Consider the following 14,004-nt stretch of genomic DNA (forward strand, 5'->3'; position numbering starts at 1 on the left):
GCTATCCATGCGATTATGGGGAACATCCAGACAGTGCAAATTTAAGTCACCCGCCAGAATAACCTGCGGGTATATAGGGAGTTTAATAATCTCTAACCATAGCTCTTCCAGAAATATTTTGGTAGACATTGCAGCTGGATTCCAATATATATTTACTATCGCATATTTTTGTTCTCTTATTGTGATGATTATCAATTGAGTATATCGATTTGGCGCAGACTGGTGTTCTAGAACAACTTCTGAGGACTTGTTTAAGGCCACAAGGAGACCGGACATGGGCCGGCCTTTCACAGATCGTATTGCAGGGTTGAAAACTATTTCAAAGTTATCCCACACCGGTTGCTCCATGAGCCAAGTTTCTTGAAATAAAATAATATCATGCTGCGATAACTCATTGGAACCATTCCTCAATAAGTGCCCGTGGCCTCGGGTGTTCCAGCTTATCATAGACAGAAATGGTAGAGGATGTTGCAAAGTAAGTTACGACTGCTTTGATACAGATTGAGGCATTGGATGATAATTTTGATTAATCGACTGAGCACATAAGCCCTGTCTCTGATTAGAAACATAGGTCTGCGTTAATGGATTTTGCACCGCAGAAATAGGAACTTGATTTGTCACATCAGTGAGGAGCTCAAACCCTAAATCATATATTTCTCGTTTAGCAAGCCACAAGTTGTTTCACACAACTCGTGAGGACACCCAGAACCGTGCAACAGAGAGATCGTTATCGAAGATAAATTCCACCAAATCAATATCGGAGGATTGCAGATCGTCTAACGCAGGAATTTCCGCTAGTATTGCGAGTATACTAGTGCGATTTAAATCATACTTCGCATAAGGTATATCTCTGCATCGAATGATCAATGGATATAACGATTGTTTGGGTGATATTTTCGAGTTTTTTGATGGTAAAGACGGAAACCTATTAGAGTGCAGCCAGCTTGTACCCAGTGAGTGGTTTTGTTGTTGAGGATGTATATCAACCCTAGCAACAGGACCAGCCGGATAACGGCTCAAATCAGTTAATTGTGAATGCATAATGTGCTGGTCAGCCTCTAACTTCGTATGTAATGTGGCATTTTTGTTCAAGTTGGTCATATATTCTTCCACTGCGGTTTTAATTATTTGTTGTATTGGCATTTCAGATACACCAAATGTGGGTTGTTTGGTGATGGGAGTATTAACAGAATTAATAGGAATTTTAAGAGGAGCAGACATTTTCTTTAAAGAAGAAAGCTCAGAGATCAAGGGCGTGATAAGTGACTGTGCCACGTGATTCTTTTCTGTATGGCCTGTTATATGGGGTATCTCTCGAATATTAGGATCCTTCAGCATCTCTACTTGGGCATTCAAGGGTCTTTGTTTAGTCATATAGTAGGCGATCTCCTTTCTGATTTCGTTCCGTCTGGCTTCAACATTCTTATCCGAGATCCTCTCGGGAGAACGAGGTGATAAAGCTGCAAGGGTAGCACCCTCTTTTACTTGTACTAAGGGGGATAAAGCTTGTATATTCACCACCCTATCATGTTCAGCAGCCTCTACCAGCGCGTCCAATGGATCATAACCTACTATCTGGGCCGAGCATGTCGTAAGCTGGTTACTAGCTTTCTTAGCATTAGCCAAGGCGCTATATTTTTTTTGTACTGCTTCCGCAGCCATAGTGGTGTGCTTCCTAGGCAAGGATAGAGCTTTAATGAAGGCTTTAGTTGCTGAGGTTGTCGTTTTTGTTATGTCTTTACCATTTTTTGTTTTTTTAGAAACCAAGTTCTTTTTTGGTTTAGGTATTATTTCAGGTGGCTTAGATCCATTAAGTGAGAATATGTTAAACACTTGTTTGTCTCCAGGAACTACAGGGTCCGACAAAGTTTTGTCTTTTGGTTTTTCAATGTTTTGGGGCAGTGAAAAGTCGTTGTGAATTACATTCGGGAAGGCAGGTAAAGTCTTAAACTTTATAGCTTGTGATTGTATAATAGGATCGGTAGGCGATTTATCAAAAATCAGTGATTTGTCAGGGTTTGATTTTGATTTTTTCCGAATATTCTTTTCAATACTATGTTTAAGCATTGCTTGCCAATGTAATAATTTCTCAATCTGTTTATCGTGAATCTGCAATTTTCGGTCAAGCGTTTCAAACAGCTTATAAAGAGAAGAAATAGCCAAATTCATGGCATGCAACGTGGTCTCAATCAAAATGGACGGGGAAATAACTGAAGGCAAAGTAGGGTCATCAGATGGTCTAACCGAACTGTCAGGAATACGTCTGGGAGTGGGAGCAGCAAATGAAGCGACCAAACTATGTGCTATGTCTGAATATATGAAAGAGACTTCAGGTAGCTCTAATGAATTCCGACAACCATCCCCTTCCAAAAAGGAAGAGTTCGAGCTTAACTCAATTACTGCAGGCTGAGGATCCGATGAACCAGCGCAGCTTTTAATCAGGGGGAGTGGTGGGGGAACATGGCAATCATATGATAATGGACCCCCCCCCCCCCGGTGGGACCTAAGGAGTTCTGACATAGTGTTTGAGGCTCTTGGTTTCTATTGGAATTGGTGTTGGACTCTAGGGATCCAGATGCTTCACATATTACAGGCATAGGGTGAAGCTCTTTTGAAAGAGGGATTACGGCCTCTTTAATAAGAGTGTTATCAGAAACTCCCAAAGAGTTTTTTACATTCGAGCCTTGGGCGTTCATAGTGAACTTAAAACAAGGGTCAATCGGTTTACCAGTGAAGTCACAGGACAAGGGTTTAGATTAAAAAAAGAAACGTTTTATATCAGCTGGAGATGTATGCCTATTGATGTTCGAGGCACTAGCAGAGTGATGCCTCCGGGGCGTACTGCCCATTTGTTTTCGCTTGAGGGTTTCGGCATTTTCCTGAACCACAATTGGGCCATTCGACATTGTACTTCTTAAGGTACGCATGTCACCTTATAGTAATACTATCACAGAATAAAAATACAGTTAGATAAGAATTATGATTAAACAGATAAATGTTAAAACAGGGTGAGTAAATACTGCTTAAAAGAGCTGGACCAAGAGTAAGTTAAAAAGTTTACGAATGGAGAGTGGAGCTGGATTCTTGCAAATACGCCAAACAGTACCTTAATTATTTGCTTGGTCAGAATTTACATATAAGATTCTTTGCCGTCTAGGGAACGCCCGATGGCTTAAGGAGCAGCCTTAGTCCGTCTCTCCTCCCCAAAGACCGGCTAAACTAATAGATGATTCAATGCTCTTAAAGGAAGTTAAACAAACCGTGAATGATCCGGATGGGGACGACAGATGGCAAATATTTGTCCGCTAATGGTACAATATCACGGCCAACAGCCGACCACGCCGAACAGCCAAACAGAACCAGCCCTTACTGCCTCCAGGGCTTAACGCCGCAAGGGTGGTTCTGCCGGCAATTTTTGCTTGCTTCCAGTCACGTGATCCGTCACGTGTGCACACTAGGCTCCACCCCCTCCAGGGATTGGGACTTGCAGCAAGAGCAGCACGCTCGCAGTGCTGCTGTCAGGGGGAGCAGGAACACACAAAGGCAAGTGGTCAGGATGCAATAGACTCCCACCAAGTATCAATAACAGCGCCGCACGGGCGGTTCTGCCGGCAATTTGTGCTTGCTTCCAGTCACGTGATCCGTCACGTGTGCACGCTAGGCTCCGCCCCCTCCAGGGAACGGGACTCGCAGCAAGAGCAGCACGCTCGCAGTGCTGCTGTCAGGGGGAGCAGGAACACACAAAGGCAAGTGGTCAGGATGCAATAGACTCCCACCAAGTATCAATAACAGCGCCGCACGGGCGGTTCTGCCGGCAATTTGTGCTTGCTTCCAGTCACGTGATCCGTCACGTGTGCACGCTAGGCTCCGCCCCCTCCAGGGAACGGGACTCGCAGCAAGAGCAGCACGCTCGCAGTGCTGCTGTCAGGGGGAGCAGGAACACACAAAGGCAAGTGGTCAGGATGCAATAGACTCCCACCAAGTATCAATAACAGCGCCGCACGGGCGGTTCTGCCGGCAATTTGTGCTTGCTTCCAGTCACGTGATCCGTCACGTGTGCACGCTAGGCTCCGCCCCCTCCAGGGAACAGGACTCGCAGCAAGAGCAGCATGCTCGCAGTGCTGCTGTCAGGGGGAGCAGGAACACACAAAGGCAAGTGGTCAGGATGCAATAGACTCCCACCAAGTATCAATAACATATGATGCAGTTTACTACATAAAATGCAACGTGTTCTAACTGGTTCGGTACGAACCAGTCCTCAACAATAGCTGCTGTGAGGCTTTATCTAGTGACTTGCACAGGGTAGTGCAGCTGTTCCAATGCCACCCTTAATAAGGCTACAGGCATCACCGGTTTACCAGTGCTTTCCTGTCACCACAATGCTTCAGAAGGGGATAAAGAACACCCCCTCTGTGTCCACAGGTCTTTTTTGTCCTATGGTGCTTCCCATTGAATTTCCGTTCGCTGAATCTTAGACAAGCTGTTAAAACTATCATGCACACTCTTCATCACCACCACTCTTTTATTCACATCAGGCGTTTCAAAACTCATTATAACTTCTGAACATGCAACTCATTTCTCTTCCTCGTCGGCGACTTGATTTCTGCACAAGATAAAGTCCGCTCTCTTAGTGTGAGCTGCACATTTAACTACTGCAATGGCTATTGTGTGTTGTAGTGCTCTAATAAGTCTGTCCAACAAGGCGGTGTGTTGCACTGGGGTGCCGTCCGCTCGGTGGTAGCTTCTCCTTTTCCAACGTGCTAGCCTTGCGTGTACTTGCGTGTACTGTCGACATCACATAGGCAGAGTCACTGTACACTGTTACTTCCCGGTCTGCGTTTTTCTTGAGCGTGACAATCAGCGTCACTAGCTCTGCAGCCTGTGCTGAAAAGTGAGACCGTAGTTGTGCACTTATCAATACTTCAAACTCTTCATTGGCCCTGTGCTTTACCACAGCGGCACCTGTATATCTTTGTCCATCATTCTTATCGATTGTAGAAAAACCATCAATAAAGAGAATTTCCACAGCTGCCAAAGCATTTTCTTTCACCCTCTGGATCTCATTATAGAATTCCTCATAATTTGAGCAATCATGTACGTGCTCATCTTCTGCCAGTGGTTCCGCTACAAACATGGCAGGATTCACTATTCTGCATCTGACTATCTTAATCGCTGTATTCGATATGACCACTACGTAGGCAGAAGCCCTTTGAGGAGTCAAAGTACCCTTAGATTTTTCCAAAATGGCAAACAAAGCATGTTCAACAAATAACGCCATGGAACGCCCCATCATTATGCTGGCAGCTTTCTCAATGGCGAACGCAGCAGCTGCCAAAGATTGTTCACAAGGAAAGTGATCCCTCATTACTGGGTCCAGAATCCCACTGTAATATGCTAGAGGCTTGTACCCCAACGTGGTTCTCTGTGTGCGTACTGCTGTCATGACTGTGCCATTTGTGTGCGAAACTAAGAAGAATTCCACAGCATAATTGGGTATCCCTAAAACTGGAGCTGTGAAAATTGCCTTTTTCAACTCATCAAACCCTTCTTCCACGTCCCGTACAGACAATGTTTTCCTGAGTTGCCTGTGCCTTTTTCAGAGCGTGCAACAAGGGCCTTATAGATGAACTATAATCAAAGGGCCATGCTCTAACATAATTACATAGTCCCAAAAATCTTTGCATGTCCTTCATCGTGTGTGGCTTTGCTGTTTTCAAAATAGCCTCAGCCCTTTCAGGAGTAACTTCCATGTCCCCAGTCCAGACAATGCTTTCCTGAGTTGCCTGTGCCTTTTTCAGAGCCTGCAACAAGGGCCTTATAGATGAACTATAATGAAAGGGCCATGCTCTAACATAATTGCATAGTCCCAAAGATCTTTGCATGTGCTTTATTGTGTGTGGCTTTGCTGCCTTCAAAATAGCCTCAGCCCTTTCAGGTGTAACTTCCATGTCCCCAGTCCAGACAATGTTTTCCTGAGTTGCCTGTGCCTTTTTCAGAGCCTGCAACAAGGTCTTATATATATGAACTATAATCAAAGGCCCATTCTCTAACATAATTGCATAGTCCCAAAAATCTTTGCATGTGCTTTATCGTGTGTGGCTTGGCTGTCTTCAAAATAGCCCCAGCCCTTTCAGGAGTAACTTTCTTTCCTTCATGTGAAATTAACTGACCTATGTATGACAGCTCTTCTTGGCAATACTGCAATTTCTCCTTGTCCACTTTATATCCTTTCTCTGCGAGAATAATCATTAGCTGAACTGAGTCATGTCTGCAGTCTTCCTCTGAGCTGCTAAAGACTAATATGTCATCTACGTGTTGCAGCACAACACTCTGCAAATCAATATTGCTTAAGTCCTTCTGCAGGACTCTATTGAAAATGTATGGAGACTCACAGTACCCCTGTGGTTACCTCCTGCTTTTTAACTTAGTCTGTCTGAATGTAAATTATGTCAGATCTTTAGAATCCTTATGCAATGGGATTCAGGAAAATGCATTTTTCAAGTTAATCACAGTGAAATATTGCACCTCTACGGGGATACTACATAAGATTATCACCGGTTTAGGAACTAGAGGAAATTCGACCTCTACAATCTGATCAATTGGGTGCATGTCTTGCACTAAACGCCACAAACCCCCTGCCCCTTTAATTTCTTCACAGGGTACACTGTGGTATTGCATGGTGACTCTGACGTCACCAAGATACCATGATCCATCATGGCAGATATCGTCTTAAAAATCTGCCTCTCGAGACATTGAATATTGTCGTGCTCAAGGTAAAATTGCCCCTGGCTTTAGTTTAATCTTAACTTCTCCAACCCCGTTTAATAGGCTTACGTCATAAGGGCCTGTTGTCCATAGTGAAACCTACACATTCGCCATGTCTTCATCAAAAATTAGGGACGCTTCCGTGCTAACATAATTTTCTGAGGAACCTCATGTCTTATTGCTCTCACCCAATAAGTGATACTCATTTCAAATACCACTTTGTCATCTGACGGATGGGCTCTAAACATATCCTCGTCAGTGACGTCAGTCAATCTGTAACCCTCTTCAATGGCAATCACTATGCACCATCGTCTGCCTTCATAATCAACTCCATCAAGCATAGCTAATAGTCCTCGCACTGTAGCTGCTTGTAATTCTAAGGGGAAAACGTATCCTCCCTCTTCATCCATAGTTATCCTTGGCCTAAATAATAATTCATCAGGTATCCTCACAGTCTTACCCAGTAAACCAGGTAGCCATGTTAACAAAATGCGTACTCCATAGTGAAATACTTCTGGTTCTTACGGTACTCCTCGTATGGCCACTTACCCTGTAAATTCCATGATAAATGCACTCACGTTTAAATAATGCATTCCTGGCATTGAACACACTATGCCTTCTTCAGTAAACAAAATCGTCATGTTTAACTTTGTCATTAAATCTCGACCTAGTATATTAACAGGTGTCTGTCTTGAATACAATAATGGTACAGACATATCACATTCTCCTATAGAGACTGGCAATTTTTCAGTAAAAGGAACTCCTGGGAAACCTTGAGAATTCATGGCATTCCCAGATAATGTAAATTTCCCCTCTCGTATACATGAGCGTGTTGCCCCGTGCCTACTAAAAATGAAAACAATTTGCCCCCTATAGTGACATCAACCCTCGGTTCCTCTTCAGCATTGGCTGTCAATGATAGTACTGAACACATCAAGTCACCCAGTGAGCTGTCCTATTGTGGGTACATACTTATGCCTGTGCCTGTGAAAGGATTCCCTCCCTCAACAGTGACACCCCCTATCCTAGGAGTCATTATTTGTCCTGTGCTTGGGCCCTGCTGTATCTGCATGGGTGAATGCTGTTACTGCTCTTGTGGCAGATTTGTTGTTTGCTGTGTTTGCAAATCTTGCTGCATTCTCGGTGCTTCTGTTTGCTGCACTGTCTGATTTTGGGCAAACCCCTCTCCACTTTGTTGCTTGTATGTAGGTGGGTGTGTGGTCCCCCCTCTTGAGAACTACCCGTTCTGCATAAACCATTGGCTTCCACACATGCGTGCAATGTGCCCTGTCCAACATAGAGGAGGTCTTCTAATTTGCCCTCTCTGCATGCCTTGACTATTGTTCTGCATGTTTTGAAACCCACCTTGATTATTCTGGAAATATCCCTGATTATTCTGGAAGCCTCTACCTCGGAACCCTCCCCTTCCCCTTGGTATGAATCCATTATTACCTTGATCAAACTGCCTTTGGTTATTCACCTGTGGCATGCCTGCTGCTTGCTGCAAATCTGTCCCTTCTCCGCTAATCAACATCGCCCCTTCTGTAGCGTATTTTGACAATTTCTTCTGCACTAATTTTGCTTCTTCACCTTTCCTAACGTCATCTTTCTTTCGGATTTTCTCCTGCAGTAATCTGCAATAATGCGCGATGGTCAGCTGTATTTCTGACCATAGTTTTGCTGCCATACCCACCAATTTCCTGAGCTGTTTCTGCACTGGATCTGGCAACCGCTGACATAATATATTATAGAACACAGGTATAGATTTCCCCCATGGCTCGCGTGTCTCCAAAGACCACTGCTCTTGAAAGTTCTGAATGTAAACAAGAGGATCCTCCCCTTCCTGCATTTTCTGTGCCATTATAGCTCCCATATCTGACGTATCTGGATATTGCACTCGCAGAGCTTTCCAGACAGCCACTGTTCAGTTATTAAATGGCGCTCCATCATGAGCAGTGTTCTGTGCAGTGACACTTGAGTATCCTCCTCTTGACCAAATCTCGTCTGCTCTTTCCCCAAGAATAGCGCCTAGAAGACCTTTAATGTCTCATATAGCTAACGTGTTTCCTCCTGTCATTTTCTCTAACTCATGTATCTACTTTCCAGTGCCAGAAGTTAAACTCGGAAATGTACACCTTAAATTATCCTTATCCATCTGCGGACATAGTATACACTGTGGTCCTCCTTTCTCTAACAAAGGAAACTGTGAGATCCAAACTCACATTCATCCCCCATTGTCTGTCTGTCCATAGCAGGGCCAATGGTTCTGCACCGCGTTCTTCCTGGTAGCGACCTTAACCTGCTCACATAAGGTGGCGAGACCCCCCCTCTCACTATGGGATCTCCCTTTGGGTCGATCTAGTCAAGTCAGAGATTCTGATGCCCGTGATTTTGGTAGATCTACATCTGACCATCTCACTTCTATGTCCATCGAAGAACATCCTTCAGGACCACATGCGTTATCTCCCTCTTCCCCACGGAGGATTTCTCTATCCTCGTCTGACATATCCTGTCCCCAACTTGTGTGACTTCCCTCTTTTTCGTCTCTATTCAGAGTTAGCCTGTCCAAAGACAACTCTTTATGCTCGAAATTATATGAGCCTCCCTCCTTGTCGTACAATTCCATACTTTCGAGTCAATCGTTTTTACCCTTCCCTTTCGGTACTTTCTTAGCCCTCATATCATGATAGACTTTATCGATCACATCCCCAATGCTTCTAGTATCAAACTCATCCTCGAGATTTGCTGTAGACGGACCTGGCATTGGTTCATGTGTCGGGAAGAATTCTTCTATGTCCTCCCATGCTACTACTGGATTAGGCTCCATTAATTCCTTTTCTATGCGATCAATGTCGCATGGTCTTTGCCTTCTCTTACATTCTATTTCCTCATCAAGCTCTCTTCTTTTCTTGCTTCTTCTCTTAGCCTTTCTTCTTCCTGTCTTTTCATCTCTCTTCTCTCATTTACCCTATGTATTTCTTCTTCGTCTCTTTGCCTTTGTTTTCTTTTACCTCTTAATTTCTGTTCTTTCTCTTCCTCTCTCTTTCTTTCTAGTTTGTCCCGTTCTTCAATTGCCCTTTGTCTATGATCACACTTCCTTTGCTTCTCTGCCCTTTCTTGTTTTTTCAGTTGTTCATCTTGGTACAACTGTTCCCGTCTTTGTCTATCTTTTCTTCTAGCCCCATCTCCTTTCCATCATTTCTCTCATTCTGTCTTTTTTATCTTGTTCGTCTCAATCTTCCCATTGCCATACTTCCTCAATGCTCTTTCCATCAAGTTTGAGCAAAATCTGACCGCCCATCCATTTTTTACGTATCAGCGCTACCTCGTTAGTCTTGTCTTTCTCTCCTTTCCATCTCTTTATTTCTTGTCCTATATCTATGGATGTACTTCGTCGATCACTTCTCTCTTTGTCCCGTAAGACTTTAGAGATCACATCTCTTTCTGGAGTCTTCTCTGGACTCTCATCGCTGCTATGCTCAGGTGACTCATATGCCGGATTGCTTTGCCCTATTGCTGCCTTAAGCTTTCTTAATGGGTATAGTCTGTCATCCTTCGTACTATCACCATTTACTTCAGGCACAGCAGGGGGAGCAGAAGGTTCCTCGTCCGCTTCTTTGCACTGGTTAAGCATACAGTCTTCAGAAGGTGGATCTTCCCTTTCCTCCTGGTACATCTTCCAGAGCTCTAAGCTCGCTAGCCTCTTGTCTAACGTTTTTCCCGTGTATGCTGCGTGCAAGTATGTCGTCATGTGTTGCAAAACTGCCTTTGATAGTGATCCCCTTGCAGCCATAGCATGAACATATTATCTGCCGTGCCCCTAACCAATTCGGCACTGTACTGTTTAAGCTTGGGTGTGTGTTTTGGCAACTGCTTGCATAGATGTATAAGTAGAGTAATATCCTCCATTTTGACTCGTCATACTTGACTGTCAATACTCACCTTTACGTTTTACACTTTATAAATATGTTTCAGAAAAACAACACAATATGAGCGTGCACCAATTGTCGCAGCTCCAAGCCTTTTATATCACATTCTTATTTCAGTCTACTTATTTACTAAACACCATCAGTTCAATTAAATAAACAAATAATTAAATTTCAAATCTCTGTGCTTTCCTTTTTGCGTCTCTTAAATGATTCACTATTTCTTCACCACATATAAATTGTGCAATACATAAAACAAATAGACAAACTGACAGACTTGGCTGGCCTACGTTTATCTCAGTCTACGCTCCTTGAAACTATTCCTTATTCACGTTCTTCGTGACAATTCTTGCCCCTAAAAATACTCCTGCACAGTTTGAGTCATTCTCTTTGGACAGTCTTTAAATGTGTCCGTAGCCTACGCCATCCACTATTGGGACTCTGATATGACTCCTTCTGACAGTTGCTATGACGCAGGGTATTGGGCTTAATGAAACTGTGATGTTCCTCATCTCACAGTTTCTCAATTGATTGGTGATCCTCGTCACAAGTCAATAACTTCATAACTCAATGCTCATCGTCTTGAGTTATTTACCCAAACCTCCCTCTGTTACTTATTTTCCCCTTATCACTCTCTCCACCCACTGTCCATTCACAATTTTGCCACCTCACTCAGTTCTACTCACCATTTGCTTTTTCGACTTCTGACTCTCGGGATCGTCGCCTCCTCAACCAGCCCCTTCAGGCTTCTGTTCGGTCAGCTTCTTGTAGAAATCGGGAGGAGATTCTGTCTGAAATCAAGGGACCCGTCTCATCTATACTTACAAGTTATGCGTTAAATTAAGTACTGCTATCTACAAGGAGCCTCCCGTTCTTTCAGCTAAATGGCTGGGCATGTCCGATATTTCTGGGACCCCAAAGCTTACTATGTTGACGGTTCTTTAACCATCATCTCTTTGCTACCACGTGAACCGGGATTACCAACCCAGCCCTTTAAGACTCAGGTAGCAATACTTTGAGATGAATGGGAATGCAGAAGATACTCAAAGATCAATTATCAGACTAACTCAAAAGGTTGGCAAAGGTTTGACTGTTTTAATGTCAGTTATCTAAAACAGGGATTACAACGGACATCAACAGACGTCTCACAGCATGATCTCGAAGCAGTTCATAAAAGACATGACTTATATAGCAAAAACTCGTCATTACCAACGTCAACCTATGTAATTGCTGACATCATTCTACAAAAACTTAGTGGCAAAAGTGATTGGGTATAAGGGAACATCTAGGTATACATTCCATACTAGTCTAAGAGAATGATATGGTCTTTAAAGTCAGGTGGGGCAACTAAGCCCACCCTTCAAACAGGTCACTATGAACGTCACTAAATACACAACATCCCATTGGTCACACAAACTATAGGGCCCTTAACTACGCAGCCCCCAATAATTGGTTGGCACCCTTACATCCGTCAGTACTTTGCAACCTACGCCAGCAGCATGCAGGCTGGTCTCCAGTTGCTGGTGGGTTGGTCTTGACCATGGCTTCCAACAAATTAGCATATCATCTATCATTGCCTCAGTGGTCTGCATGTCAAGTAAGGCTTTGAACTCGGCCTTGGAAATGTTCTTTGCTCTGGAGAATACGAGGGAGTAGAGGCACACTCTGTCTCCTTGCGAAGGTGTGGTTCATCATGATTGTCCATTATCACCCCTCCACATGACTGAAGACCGTAAATTTGAGCTCTGGTGCATTTAAAATACTATTATTTAATGAACCTCTGATGTCTTCCTTGTTTTTGTGCATGTCTTCTGGACAGGAATTTGTTCTTTCACACAATTGTAACTATTTGTCTACTCATCCAAGTAAAGAAATGGCCTTGGCTTCTTGGGGCTGGTCCAGCCTCGCTCCTCTTTGATTCACTCCTGTAATTCAATTGCTTTCTCAACTGTGACACACTGGAAAAGGCCTTCCTTTTTCTGGTCCAGCTCTGCTATAATGCGTAGTGGAATCGTTCACAGTTCACTCACTCATATATATATATATATATATATACACACGTTGGCGCTTGCCGCAGTCTATTCACTACATAGCTAGCATCAAGAATACTTTTTCTACTTGCGTTTCTTTGCAGCTATACACGTGTAAAGTAACTTGATATCTTCATTGTCTCTGTAGCATAAGCCTCTTTATCTCGAGCCCGAAATGTTGCTTATCTTTGATACTTTCTTGATACTTATAGAATGTCTACGTTCTCTGTCTCTGCATCTCTTCTTGGTGCGTTAGTGTTACTTCTTACGGTGATGTCTCCAGTCTGCTCTTTTGCTAATTTCTCATACTTCTTCTGGGATTTCATTCAAATGGCCATCATACTGTCTTGTATGCAGGTATGGCTTTCTCGATGGGAACCTTGCTTCCAGGATTCTCCTTGGTATTGGTATTCTCACTGGTACTGCACATGCTTCACACTCTGGTTCCCAACATATAGGCAATATGGGCGAGATGCTTGAGGTGGGGTCTCTTGGCTCCTTCTCTACACGTGCTCCATTCATGAAACACATACAAAACTATATGAGCTTCGGCACAGCAAAGTGCATGAATATATGTGGGGGATGGCATTCAATGCCTACTCTGCAGGACAGATAATGTGAAGTGTTGTTTGTGGCTAAACCTTGCATGTAGGGACTGGGGGGTGCGTCTAGCATCGCACTGCGGAAAGATGTTGTTAGTTTTCTTTTAGGTGTAGTGACTATGGAGGAAAATGTGTGGAGTAGGTAGTTTATCGAAATGCAGGCTATCATATCACAGCAACGGGCATATTGCTTGTTGGGCGATAAGTACTGTATTTTGTTGCATCTGTGTTCCACGCCCTAAGGAAAAGGCAGTGACAAGTGGTGTCCATCAGGATCCAGCTTTGAATCTGATGCTCTTCAAAGCATTTCTAAGTAGCATTGCAGGAGAGGGTATAGGTAAATTGTGAAGCTGGGCAGATAGGTCAAAGGCGTTATGCATGGTGCATACCTCAGGGGGATGTGGAAAGGGTGTTAATATTTGGAAAGGTTAGAAGAGAGATTAGGAAGTTGCTGCTTTGTTTACAGCAGCCAAGCACAGAATTGTGCATTGAGGTTACGGAAAGTGTTAGCAGCAGTGCATGATGAGGCATGAGGTCTTAAGTTTAGAAAACTGCAGATTGATCTTGTGGTTAAGTTAGGAAATTACATCAAAGTGCAAAACGAATTTGACATGGCCATGGGAAAAACAGGATTTAAGAATAATATTTAGAGCAAATTCAACTGTTTAATTGATTAAGTGA

This window comes from Ambystoma mexicanum, chromosome 12 (assembly GCF_040938575.1).
Source record: "Ambystoma mexicanum isolate Mex_15411 chromosome 12, UKY_AmexF1_1, whole genome shotgun sequence".
NCBI lineage: Eukaryota > Metazoa > Chordata > Amphibia > Caudata > Ambystomatidae > Ambystoma > Ambystoma mexicanum.